This window comes from Macrosteles quadrilineatus, unplaced genomic scaffold, assembly GCF_028750875.1.
Source record: "Macrosteles quadrilineatus isolate MER2022 unplaced genomic scaffold, UCM_ALF_1.0 Scaffold_9__3_contigs__length_116548681, whole genome shotgun sequence".
Taxonomy (NCBI): domain Eukaryota; kingdom Metazoa; phylum Arthropoda; class Insecta; order Hemiptera; family Cicadellidae; genus Macrosteles; species Macrosteles quadrilineatus.
The window spans coordinates 39507215-39521448 of record NW_026542602.1 but is presented as its reverse complement, the minus strand read 5'-3'; positions in this window follow the sequence as shown (position 1 = coordinate 39521448).

The following is a 14234-nucleotide window of genomic DNA, read 5'->3' as shown; positions in this document are numbered from 1 at the left end:
GTCTGTGCTATACCCATGTTGTAAATCCTTAAAAGATATATGCAATTTAATATTCTTAATCATTAAATTATCTGAAGTGGTGGTGGGATAGTTATAAAAAAACTATGTAATTCTTATTTGAATTATGAAAATTACCATATCTTAATTATTAGTTGCTACGCTTGGATAACAATTCATCATTCTCTGTTGAGTCAAGTAATAGAATTTGTTTCAATACTTTTTTTTACGCTCATTCAATTCTTTTATTTTGTAATAGTTCACAAGTAGATTATAAAAAAAATATATGTATATAGTTAACAGGTATATTTTCGTAATACCACAGTCTAATATAAATAAAGTAAATATAATTATTTATTGTTAGACTGTGGTAATACTGTTGTTAATCAGCTGTTTCTAAACTCCACAGGATTCGCTTCCGCTCGTTCAATTGTAGTTAAGTAATAAAACACAAATAGTTAATTACAAAAATAATTACATGTATAATGTTTACAGGTTTATTTTGGCAATACTGCTGTTAATCAGATATTTTTTACTTCATATGATTCCAATCGTATTGTTGTTTATGTTTACAGTTATTTAGATCAAATTTAGTCTATTCAAGATATGAAATAAAACCACTTAACCTAAACAAAATTGCTTTAAAAGATTTTTCGATGGTTTACATTTCCAATAAGTATGTGAAATAATATACTAAAAGTCTAATAAAATCGGAGTCTCGGAAATCGGGGTTTTTTCAATATAGTCAAAATTTCCAAATTTCACTAAAATATTTCCATAGACAAGCAAGCTTTAAGACTTTATTTATTCTCCATAAGAATAACATGGTCATTTTAAATGTACACTTTTTTATTTTCACCGTAACCGTTAGGCATACAACAACGCTTCTGTACCGTATACTAAATTATTTGTTTTTATGATCTCTTCAAAATGGTTTGGAAATAAATTGCAACTTTTTACAGTGAAAAATGGGAAAATCCCATTTTTACCCATACCCATCAACAACATTCATTCGTCAACAAACATTAATTATATCAATTATTTAAGATGGGGACGCCACTATGTGCGTATTTTAACCCAAATATGAGTGAAGGATGAGTGTAGGATGAGTGGCGCGATCTTGTAGTCTTGTTAGTGACTAAGGCCGACATGTTCCTTAGACACAGCTGTTAATTAATAGCCCATACAGCTAATGGCAACTAAGGGACCTACAGTTTATAGTGGAATCCGAACCACATATTTCCTTGTAATTTACGAATTGGTCTAATTATCAGGATAGTACTGCGGATAGTCGTAGTACTCACTAGTGCGGACGTTAATCCACACCAGTGAGCATCGCATCCACAGTGCATCCCTATAAATATCCACAATTCGTGACCTCCTAGTAGCTGGATTACAGGACGACGCCACCCGTCCCATTCGTCGTGTATTTGTGTAAATGTAAAAAAACTGTTCCTGACGACCTTCATTTGAAGTACCGTAATTCATCCTTGTACTCACCTGATGATGACCTCCTAGCAGGTTGAAACTAGTTGTGGAGACAACAATTGGATTGCATGAAAAAGGTATTTAAACCACTATCATAGTAAATATCTTAATATAATTAAACCTCTTTTTTAATCTGTTGGTGAAGGTTTGAGACAAGTGACTGGTAATAAAATAGACTATATTTATTGGGATGATCCTAATGAGCTTGTAGATAGGTTAAGACTTCTTTGGCTAAGTCGCCAAGCCGGTAACTCAGGAGTGGATAATGAAATAGATTCCATTATTGAGGAATTGAGAGAAAGTGGAATTGTTTATTAAATAAAAATATGTTTATAGATACATTTTATTGTTTACTAGCTGTAACCCGCGGGCTTTGCTCCGTTTAACTTCTTAATTTTCAAGATTATCTCGTTCGCATGGCTCAATCACGTCCTGGTTGAAGTTTGTTCGCTACGCTCACTCACCTTTAGGTTGGAGCTCGTTCGCTACGCTCACTCACCTTTAGGTTGGAGCTCGTTCGCTGCGCTCACTTGCCTTCAGGTTAGCTCGTTCGCTACGCTAACTCGCCTCCAGGTTGAAGTTCGTTCGCTACGCTCACTCACCTTTTGGTTGCAAATTAGCTGTTGTCATAAATGTAAAAGAAATAATAGTGCTGCACCCTGTTGGTAATCCTTGTAACTTTAATGCTATTGAACATCATAGAACAGAACCAACTTGTTTAATTGAAACAGCTGTTAAGATTCAATAATTCCATTTCTCATAAGGTTAACATGGGAAACTCCAGAGCCACTGGGGCGGAGCCCGAAAGGATTTTTGAAATAAGAATATGCCTATATGTTAATCGGGAATGTGAGCTATCATCATGCCAAATTTCAGCCCAATCCGACCAGTATTTTTCGAGTTTACTTTTCCCATACACACATACACACATACAGCAACCACCTCTTTTTTATAATAGTATAGATAGATATAATCCATATAATAAGCCTGCAGAACCCAGGGCTAGTAGTGAACCTACTTTAAATTTACAAGACGATGGAATGGTTTAAACCGTAAAATTGGTAATGTTAAAGATGGGGAGTTTGTAGATGATGTATCAACTTTGGGACAGACATTAACTAGAAAAGGTGATGTCTTTTTACAAGGTAAAACTAAATATGAGTTTTTAGAATCTAAGAATAAAAATTGGAATGCTAAAAAACAGAAAATTATTAATGTGGAAAAGGGTGAAAGTTTAGATGATGTGCCCACTTTACAACAGACTTTAATACGAACAGATGGTGGTACATTTGTACAAGACAATAATAATTATGAATTTTTTAGAATCAAAAAATGGTGTTTGGAATGCTAAGAAACGGAAAATTACTAATGTAGAAAAGGGTGAAAGTTTAGATGATGTGCCCACTTTACAACAGACTTTAATACGAAAAGAAGATGGTAAATTTGTACAAGATGATACTAATTATGAATTTTTAGAATCAGAGAATGGTGTTTGGAATGCTAAGAAACAGAAAATTAGTGATTTGATGGAAGGTACAGATAGTAAAGATGCTGTGAATGTTTCACAAGTTCCAAAAATGGAAGCAAGCTATTGGAGTTTTTATAATAAAAGGTTAGTACGTGTTAAGCCTGCCATTGATGAAACTGACTGTGTTATAAAAGAACAGACTATAACTTTTGATAAAAAAGAAAAATGTTGGGATGCCAAAAAACAATTTATAAGGAATCTACCAGAGGGGGAACATTTGGATGATATTTGTCTAATGTCACAAGCTATGCATTACGATGGATCAAAATTTGTATATGGAGAAAAAAATTTTAATTTGATGGAATATAATCCTGATTTATTAGTTGCTGACCCCACATCTTTAAGTGGATTTAAGTATATAGATAATAGACCATATATACCAGAAAACTATGTATTTAAAAGAATGGAAGATAATCTATTGATTGGGGCTAATGGTGATGTATTTAGAGTTACAGGAAAGGATGATGTTATAAAAAATTAATAAAATTGCATACGAACTTCATAAGCCTGCAAGAAAGAATTTCATTAGAAGGTCTTTTAAAGTATTGGGTATAAACGAAACCATACAAATAGATTTAATTGATATGCAAAACTATGCTAGAGAAAATTCTGGCAATAAATATATTTTAACTTTAATAGATACATTTTCTAAAAAAGCTTATGCTGCTCTACTAAAGAATAAGACAGGGTTAGTGGTTACAGAAGCCATTAAAACCATTCTACCAAAGGGGGTTAAAAACATTCAATCTGACAATGGAAAAGAATTTTTTAATCAATATTTTAGCAAACTAATGAAAAACTTAAATATTAATCACTATCACACTTTTTCTACAACTAAGGCTGCAATTGTGGAGAGGTTTCAGAGAACTTTAAAGAATTGGTTATATAGGGAATTTAGTGCTCAGGGAAGTTATAAATGGTTAGATTTACTTCCAAAGTTAATTCGAAAATATAATAATAAGGTACATAGATCTATAGGAATGAAGCCTAACCAAGTGAGTATTAAGAATATGTGCATGAGAGGTTGACTTCTAAAGTAGTGCAAGTTAAAAAGCCAAGATATAAGGTAGGTGATAGCGTAAGGATTTCCAAGTATAAACATGTTTTTAGTAAAGGTTATACTCCAAATTGGACAGGGGAACTATTTACAATAGCAGAAGTAAAGAATACAAAGCCTGTGACTTATATCTTGAAAGATGAAAATGGTAATATAATCAGGGGAGGATTCTATACATAAGAGTTGTTAAAGACCAAGTATAAAGACATGTATTTGGTAGAAAAGGTAATTAGGAGAAAGGGTGATTTATTGTATGTCAAATGGCTTGGATTCCCAAGTAGCTAGAATTCGTGGATTTCCACTAAGGATGTCCAAGGGAGCGCGCCATGAGCCGGGAGCGCGCCCGAGTTCGCGTACAAACCTCGCACTGTCAAGTTGATGATTTTGAGAATATACGTGTGAATGGATGTGGATTTGAAATAGTAATGAAGTTGTACAATGGTATTGAACATTTATATAGGCTTGTATTGGCCGAGAGCTGGATTTTTAAAAAAGTGGTCAAAAAAAAGCTCACCATGTTATTCTTATGGGGAAAAACGCCCCAAGTGACTTTAAACCGGCATATTGCCACTACTAATACTAAATGTAAACTTATGTATTTAATCAAATTTAGAGCATTCAACATAGATTTTTACTTATAAATAACTGTAACTGTGTAACTTGAAAATTATATTAAGATAAATATAGGATATGGTTTTTAAAATATTGCAACAAAACGTTTTATGGTTTATTTTGTAGTGTTGTGCAGAGTGAAAACGGGAAAAACTCCTCATGGCTATTCGTAAAGTATTTACTTTTATTTTAGCTATGGATTCCTTATTGGGAGTTATTTAGAATTAGGAATATGTGTCTTAACTAAAGACAAATTTCAAAATAACAATAATTTAATGTTCATTGAAGGTATGCCTACATGATTTGTTTTAAATTTGTCAGGTGTTATTTAATGATCAATAAAATTGAAGCCAAACATTTACTGAGTACAGTACTTTGATACCAGAACGAACTTGTTGACATATTAAAAACCCGAGATATAAATCTTTCAACAAAAACTGATTTTAAAAAATTTTAATTTAATATTGTCTTGGGGTTTGTACCTCGTCTCTAACTAGTCTGTTTTAACTCTTACATCACTGAATATTTTAAGGCTAGAACAAACTGCAAGCATTAATAGGACCTGGAGAAAAATAATCTAAAGATATTTTCTAAGTACGATACGTTCATAAGTAATGTATAGGGGAGAGTTTTCGTTTTAAAAACGAAAAAAACTAATTTAAAAACGGATTTCAGCTCAGCATTGAAATCAGCGTGGAAATCTAGTTCATAATGATGTGTCACAACACTATACGAGTAATTACATTTTTAAAAAAATATTGATTTCCAATATGGCAGATTCAACATGGCGGCCAAAAACGCGTTCCCTATCGAAATGAAGTACTGACTACCCAATAAATATTGGTGGTGGTCCTAACTTAATATCTCGAAAATATTGCAAAAAAGCATGTGGCATCTTTTTCAAAATTTGACCAATGTTGGGAAAAGCCGCCATTTTTTTCATTATTTCACGGGTTTCTCGAGGACAGATTTTTTGCAACTTTTGTATGTCACTCTGCACACCACAACAATAAAAATAAAACCATAAAACGTTTCCTTGCAAATATTTATACGAACCCTATGTCAGTTTTTTTTAATTTGCTTGGACTATTAGATTAATTTATAAAAATATTATTATTTGAAATATTTTATTATTTCTATGGGGTTCATTTTTGGTTGTAGGTGTATTAGGTATCATTTTAAAGGTAATTTTAGGAGGAACATTAAATGTATTAACAACTTCTCACCAATATTGACTGGAAAGTCAGAATTTCATTAAAAAGCAAAAAACTACTGGATTTGGCGGCCATTTTGGAAAAATGGTGGTGTTCCACCAAAGATATTTTTGGAGACTTTTGATATGTTATTCACAATACATTTCACTATCGAACAACAATGGTTTCATCTGTGTTCTAATTATTTCTAGGTTTGCTATTTCTTTTCTTATTTTAAGGCGCCTTGACTATTGATGCTAATTACACATTCCCCCCATGTTAAAGTTGTCGCCTATAAGCCTGTCTAGCCTATAAAACTGGCTAATCAAAATCGTCATAGTTAATGAGAGCAACAGACAGATTGCGCTGATTTTATTAAAATTAGGCCTACTAATTTTGTTGAATGTAGGTACACAAACCATTTTACCAAGTCAAACTGGCAGAACGACTTATTGTGAGCTATAACAACTGTAAAACCTATATAAACTGTGACCTTAGAACTATAAACATGAACACTACCGTACCGTAGTCCGTAAGTCAATGCAGCAAAAGCGAGCCGACCCAGGAAGGGCTCCCCCCATTCACTTATACAATTAAAAAGTACAACTTAGTAAAACATAGCCTGACTTTAATCATGTAATAATTAACTGACAACAACAAGTAAAACAATCTTGTTATTTGTAACATATGGTAATAATAAATGTTGTAAATTTAATACAGACCAAAAGCACGAACACTTCATTCTTAAAGGGAACAGTTCAGTCCAAACCTTGGTCGGTTACTGTCTATCGTCGACCATATGTTAGATATAATCATTAATTGATTGCCCAATGACAGAAATGGTATCTGGGTCCAAAAAGGAATTGAACTAAATAGTAACCTTCCAATTTAAATGAGAGCACAACTTAACCACACAGCCACTTAGTTATAGTTAAAGGCCGTGGTATAACTATAAAAAAATTGCTGCAATCAGGGGGTGATGATATCTTTGTGACCGCGGAGAAATGTTGGTTTCGGTGTGGTATTGGAGCAGCTATTGGGGGAGGTGAAGAAAGTTGCGGTATGAAACAGGGGAAGATTGTGCTTCTGACCATGGGAGAAGATGTACACTTCTGATATAGAGTAACTTATCTTGGTTTGTTAGAATAAAGAAAAAAGTTAATAATGTATATTTGAAAGCCTTTTGTAATGATTGCAATTGCTTAAGCACACCCAAAGCTGCAATCTGCAATCTTGGGGAAAAAATGTTTGTTGAAAGGATCTAAACTGTACTGGTGTGATGTTATTTTTTAACTACTATGCTTGTATGTTAACATGCCTATTTATGTTTTCTCTCTTGAGGTATTATCTGGCAAGGACATTTTTCTTTGTATCTGTTTCTCACACATGAAAACAATGGACTTTTGAAATTCAAGAGGTTACAACATGTTGTTTTGAGTTGAAGAATAATTCATTTCAGCATTGATTTATCAACTAAGATTTGGACGTTGGACCAAGTCATTGCCAAGTATTTAAGTTGCTTGCTCCAACAAAAACTGTAAGAACAACAAGTTTTTATACTGCAACTTACATAATCAATGATGATCAAAAATGTTAGCCGATTTAAATTGGTTCCTAAAGGAATAGTTAAGTAAAAACAAAAAAAAAGCCACAAAAGCAAAGTGAAACATTGCAGCTGTTAGTTTGGCGATGGATCACAATATTTTCAAAATACTGTGGAACTTAAAATCGTTAGATTTATCTTGATATCAGGGTAGTGATGATCCCTACTTCTGATTTTTTAATTCCCCACCGCAACAAACCTGCAGAATAAGCAAATTTTCATTTGCCTGATTGGATTTTTACTCAAATATTTCCTTAAAGTTGTCTAATTGTCAGATTTATTCCCTATTTAAATAACTTTCAGTTTAATGAGTGCTTAGGTTTGCTGCAATAGGGAAGGTAATTAAGTATGTTTTATTTTAAATGAATTGTTGATACCTTAGTATGAAATAAAAGAATTTACCAAATTTTATATCAAATCAATATGTTAAACTATATTTTATCTTAAACTATATCAATAAACAAGCAAACAACACGGTTTAATTATTCCCCGTAAAATAAAAATTACATGGGAATTTTAAACTTAAATAGTTTTACACTTTTCTCCAGTGTACAACAACACTTCAATCTACTAAATTATTTGTTTTTTAAGCTCTGCAAAATGTTTCATAAAGAAATTGAAATTGGCAAGTTTTATACCTCGAGGATCAAAAATGGGAGAAACCCATTTTTACAACATAAAACACCATTCTCATAATCCGACCATACTGGTTTGTGAACTCATTCAAATAAACATAGGTTTACATGTTTGTACCAAATTTTATCAAAATCGGAGAATTTTTACTTGAGTTATCATGCTAACGGTCAAATAAGGACACATTTAAATATGAATTTGAACGGATGGTGTTTTTGGCCTCCTGGCGAAAAGAAAAAGTAAAATCATTTCCGTTCTAGGTCTTACCATGAGAACTACGGCATACGGTACAGTATAATACAGTATCTTCTTCCCTATGTGAAAATTCAATTCGCTAAAACAATGTTTAAAAGTGTGACATTTTTGTCTCAACCAGTATTAGAAATCTTCTATATATATAATACGCTAAGCCAATTTTTGTAAACAGAACTCCTCCCTCACTTTTGGACTGATTTTAATGATTAAAGTGTAAAAAAATGGCCCTGATCTGTAGTTTTGCAAAGTGTTTTTCATTTTTTGAAATCTTTATTAGTCTAATCTTTATTAGGTTTGTATGCAGGATCTTCCATCAAAATTGGGTTTTCTCCCATAAGATTAACATGGGGGAATCTACGAGTAAATATTTAATTGGAAACATTGTCTCCACTAATTTGAGAGAACGGCTGGGCGTAGAAACTTGCTAAAGGTGTCCAAAGAAATGTCTTGGTCTGTAGATGAGTTATCAAAAGAAAATGAAGTAAATTCCCTTAGGGCTCTGCCCCAGAAGCCTTTAAAGATCCCTCCACAGATTTGTTTATATTTTGGCCACGTGGATAATACTTTTTAAAGAAACAGCTGTTATTTTTTTAATTGTATTTTAAACAACTCACATTTATTGGGAGTTACTGGGTTGTCCAAAAGAAGTATTTGCAATGATATTTTATGATTTTAAAATTGATTTTCTTCTGTATCATCGTTTTTGCAACGTAACGTTCCATTACGAAATCAGTGGAAAATCATTTTATCACAGTAACTCTTACAATTATTGCTCATTGAACTATCTTATATCTATTGTACGAGTTGGTGTCTGGCTTTTTCACCACTTTTGGCTATATTTTATCATATTATTCTAGGCAGATCATCATTATTTTTTCATGAGATTATTGTCATACATGTTTTCAATCATTGGGAAAATCTTTGATTGTGTAATACAATACAAAATAATACAAGTGCAGAAGTGTCTTATTAGCTTAAAGAGTAACCCCACAACCAATTTCTCAAAATTATGCTAGAGGGTTATTCATTGGCACAGAAGTACGATATGAACTGACGCGACGTGACGAAGGAAAAATCAAACTTATGTACACTTAACGGATGGTCCTCCTCCTCCCTTTGAAGTTAGAACGTGTCTTCTCAACAAACAGATGTATTTTCTCAAATAAAATCATAAATTAATCTTAATACACTGGAGAAATCGCTTAAGTGTTTAACTACAAAAGATCCAGCAATAAGATTTTAATACTATTTAAAGGTTCTTCCAAAATAAGAGATACCAGTTAACATGCTAATAATAACTCCGATGACGTACGGAATGGGAAATATTTTATTCATTGAATGATCAACCATATTTGGTAACTAACGCAATTAATATCATTATCGCTTTTACACTTATTACTCTTTAAACAATGCTAAATGTTAAAAATATGTATAATTTCACTCAATTTATCGCAGTTAGATGAATTAGCGTAAATCTTGAAAGTAACCGTTGATTTTGACGGGTTTCACCTAGTATTTTATTATTTCATATTCTTTTCCGCAACGATCAAACAAAGATACCTTAGTTAAATAAATAAGAAAGACCAAAATGAAAACATAAGATCAACTGATATAAAGTTTATACCACAGGGAAAAAAAATTGTAACAGATGGACTTTCAACTTTAGGCACACTGGCTTACAAAAACAAACTCTTGTCATCAGTTGCAAGATTCATTACAAATTGCAACCACAAAAGAAAGTTCAAGTTATCATATTGTTTTATATCTGACCCTTGGGTCTTCAAGCAGCTTTTTATACTTTCATTTTCAAGTGTCAAACAAACAAATTTAACAAAATGCATTTTAAAAAGTTATGAAATTGACTGGTTTTGTAACCAAACGGATCAATTTAAACTAACAGATCAAGTAAAGATCAAAATTTTGCAAAAAGGGTTTCCTATCTACCATAGAATTGACTAGTGCTTTTCAATTAAGAGTCTTCCTTAGTGGAAGCCATGTTGGATTTCTTCCCCATAAGAACAATGTTAACTTTGGGTCCAAATATCTCATGAGCAAATTGTCATATAATTATGGATAAGGAGTTAAATTTAAGGAATTGCGGTCCTCTAGAGATTGACGTTTTTTATTTCACAATTTTTAATTTTTATAATGAATAATTGATTATTAATTAGCTTAAAATTAAGCTAATTATTGAAAGGAAATGAAAATGGATTTTCAAAATTCAAAAACCTCAGTCACGAGTCTATTATGTTAAAAATACAAATTATAAATTTCAAAGCTATATCTTAACAAATAACGCCGTTACGTGTCCACAAATGATGCAATTCTAACATTGTTCTTATGGGGAAGAAATCCAACATGGCTTATATAAAACCAGCTGGTCTTAATTTTAGTCAGAAACATGGCTAAAATGTATCTTACTTCATCCACACTCATCTTAAACTCATAAAGTATACAACTAAAAATGTGTGCCACTGTCAGTGCCTTGTGAAATGATCATATTGTGGTACAAATGTGGTTACATATAATGTACAACAAGTCTTTTGTTTGACAATAGTCACAGAAACATACAGTTTTTGGCTCCAAGTGTTTTTATTGCAGTATCATTTAGCCTAGAATTGCTTTATTTTGTATCCATAGAAATTGTATATTCACCCAATAATTGAGTTTTAAAATGGCTATTTCAAGTTTAGAGTAAAAATCTAATGAATAAAGTACAAGTAGACGAATCAGATGATCCAGGCATTTTATCTAATAGGAAGAAAGTTCCTCGGCAAATAATATTTTTCCTACCACTGCATGGAAATGATGACATTGCCATACTTGTAAACAGTATGAAAAATAGCTCATTGTCGCAATAGAGGGAGAAAGGATCATCCCCCTTCGCTAATCAGCTGATTTCACAGGAGTTCTCGTTTCTACACCAATCACAGTCACAGATCCGGTACATTTGTTAACAACCGGTAAGCAAATAACATAACCTTAAAAAAACATAACCTAAAGGACATTATTATTTACATTTAAAAAGTATTAAGTCAATTATGGTGGTAAGAAAAATCGTGTGTGTATTACGAGAACAGTCATTGCCGCTCTCAAAATGTATGGCCACACTCAGCTAAAGCTTAACATCTACAATTCTCGAGCGGAAATGACGTACTTTCTGCTATTAATACACAAATAGCTAGACTAAATACCATCAGGTAGATAAAAAGCTTGACGAATGGAAAGAAAACTTAAGTTTTCCACACTTTCACATTCCAGTAGTAATGACATAAGTTCAAATTTCTGGCTTTCTCTCACATCATTTAAACAATCTTTTGCGTACACACAACACAGTCAATTTGGCTTGAAGAAATTAATTTGATAAGCTGAATTTAACGTGTGAAGATGATTGGGAAGAAGGATAGAAGACATGATGAGCAGGATGTCCAAAGACATGGTACCAAAACCATCTCGGTATGTTGTATTACATCATCAAAACTAGTCTACTCTTAAAAAAGTTTAAAAGGTTGCTCTCTTATAGCAAATTGCAAGCGTAACTCCAAAGAAGATTTGGATGTCATTTGGAAGTCCTTGAAAATTTACCTAGGTTTTTTTTACCTCCACAACAATGTAGTTGCAGCCTAGTCGCTGACAATTATCATGGTTCCAGTTCTACACCCCAGGGACTGGTAGGTGACAGTGAGGAAAATATTACATACCAGAATGATATGTTCTTTCAATGTGATGTATCAGATGGGGGACAGGAAATAGACGGAAGTGCAACAATTCATCAACTCTAATGGTTCCAGCAACAACATCTCCAAGCCAATGATTTTAACAATGACATCAGCAACTGCCGCGCATAACTACTGCGAAGACCTAGGTCTACACCAGTAGTATTGATAGTACTACCGTTGGTGGCATTTAGTTCAAAGTCCATGGATGCACGACGGTCTTGTAGAAGGGCGCACCGAAACTCCCCCGCAAAATCCAGGTAGACACCGAAACTCCCCCGCGACTTATAATCCCGCCCCAGCGGCGCACCGATATTCCCCCGCTGTCCTTCCTGGAATCCAAGGGCAGGCAATGACGGGGAGAGAGTTTACGTTGTCATGTAGAACGCGGAGATTCTCCCAAAACCTTCATACATTTCTCAGGAGAGAGAGTACCTACTGTCGAGACAAAGCCAAAATTACCTCAAAAGAACATGTAAAGGGACAATCATAACATTAAGGTTGGAAACCAGCAGGATTGGTATACTCAATAGAGGATTTTATTTACAAATTTAATTTCATTGTCGAGACTTTACAATTATTTATTATAGTTTTGAATAGTAATTAGAATTAGATTTTGCTAAAAAACAATAAACAATTTTTAAAATCCATTTTTAGCCCCTGAGCTGTGATATTAATTAAAAATAGGTATTTACCTTCGTCTACAGCTCAATCTGTTGTGACTTGAGTTACGGCCGTTTCGGCATTATAATGCCATCGTCAGACGTTGAGCATTCAACGTAAAACAATTTTTGTCGTTTTGATGTTTGTTCAAATGGTTTTACACTCCGCGGCATTGGAGAAGGCCACGGGTAAAGATAGTGTAAATGGTTTTGTGAATAATTAAGACCAAAACAACGTTTGTGTCTCGTTGAGAACTTGAGATGACAACATAAACTAAAAATATATTTTTAACAAGAAACATTTTAGGCCTACATAGAATGAAACAACGTCTTCAAAATTACTCATCAAAGAATTACAGCAAGTCGTAAATTTTGCGATTGTTTTGACTTACGATAAGTCGTCGCCCGCGGTCACACACCTGGATTATTAATTGGGCCGATATCCCAAACAAGTCTACAAAAATTTGGAACTACCGGATTTTAAGCAAGACACCCCTCTTAATTAATACAAGGTTCTTGGACTGTATACCCATTACAACAAGCTATTTAACTTCTTAAAACATTGTAACTTGTTTTAAAAATTGTATTACGTTTTTCTTTAGTTTTGGTGCACCAACTGGTATTTAATTGTTAGTTCATAATTTCTGAACATATTAAATGAAAAACAATTACCTCTAGCTACATGACTATGTTGTCATTTTTCTCGGGAAAAGAGTTTCCCAGAATCCATGGTATACAGCTTTACCTTACAATTATTTTTGCTACAACGTCACTTTTATTCTTCACTCTTCAAAACCAATCAAGAACAAAAAACAATTGTTTTTCACCAAGTTTACTTGCCCTCGCTCACAAATTACCTGTTGCATAGCTAACTTTACTGAACGAACTACTTAACTAATGGGGGGGGGGGGTGGTTGGAGGAAGGCATTCCTGAGTCATTATGCGGTATGACAAACCTGGTGGGCTCAGGTACCTGCCATCCTCGATTCCTCGCGGGGGAGTTTCGGTTAGGGGATTAGCGAACCCTTTTGGTAGAGATAGTATGCGGGGGAGTTTCGGTGCACCGTTGTAGAAGGTGTTGGATAACATGATACGTTAGAGCCGATGTTGATCAAGAACCGCAGTTTAGACATTTCATCTGAGATGAACATTCTGCGGTTGGGTGTTGGACAGTCAGTCGCCGCTGTTACTGGCCGTCTTTCTAAGGAGAAGTACATTTTGACACGTTATCACCAAACTTTGCATGGTACAGGCAGATGTGGTAAATTTGTACTAGTCTTGATTTGCCTTTTTTGATGTTTTCTTGTTGCGGTTGATTTAACCATTGTGACAGAGGGATGCTTTGAGTGCATCAATCTTAAGCGCTTGCCTTGCAATAGCAGCAGTTAGGTTGTCATCAGACTGTGTGCGTTCACGGGTTGCCATAGCATTTACTGTTACTTAAGGTGTAATTTAAGAATCTTCCACGATTTTGTCAGCTGCGCCACGAA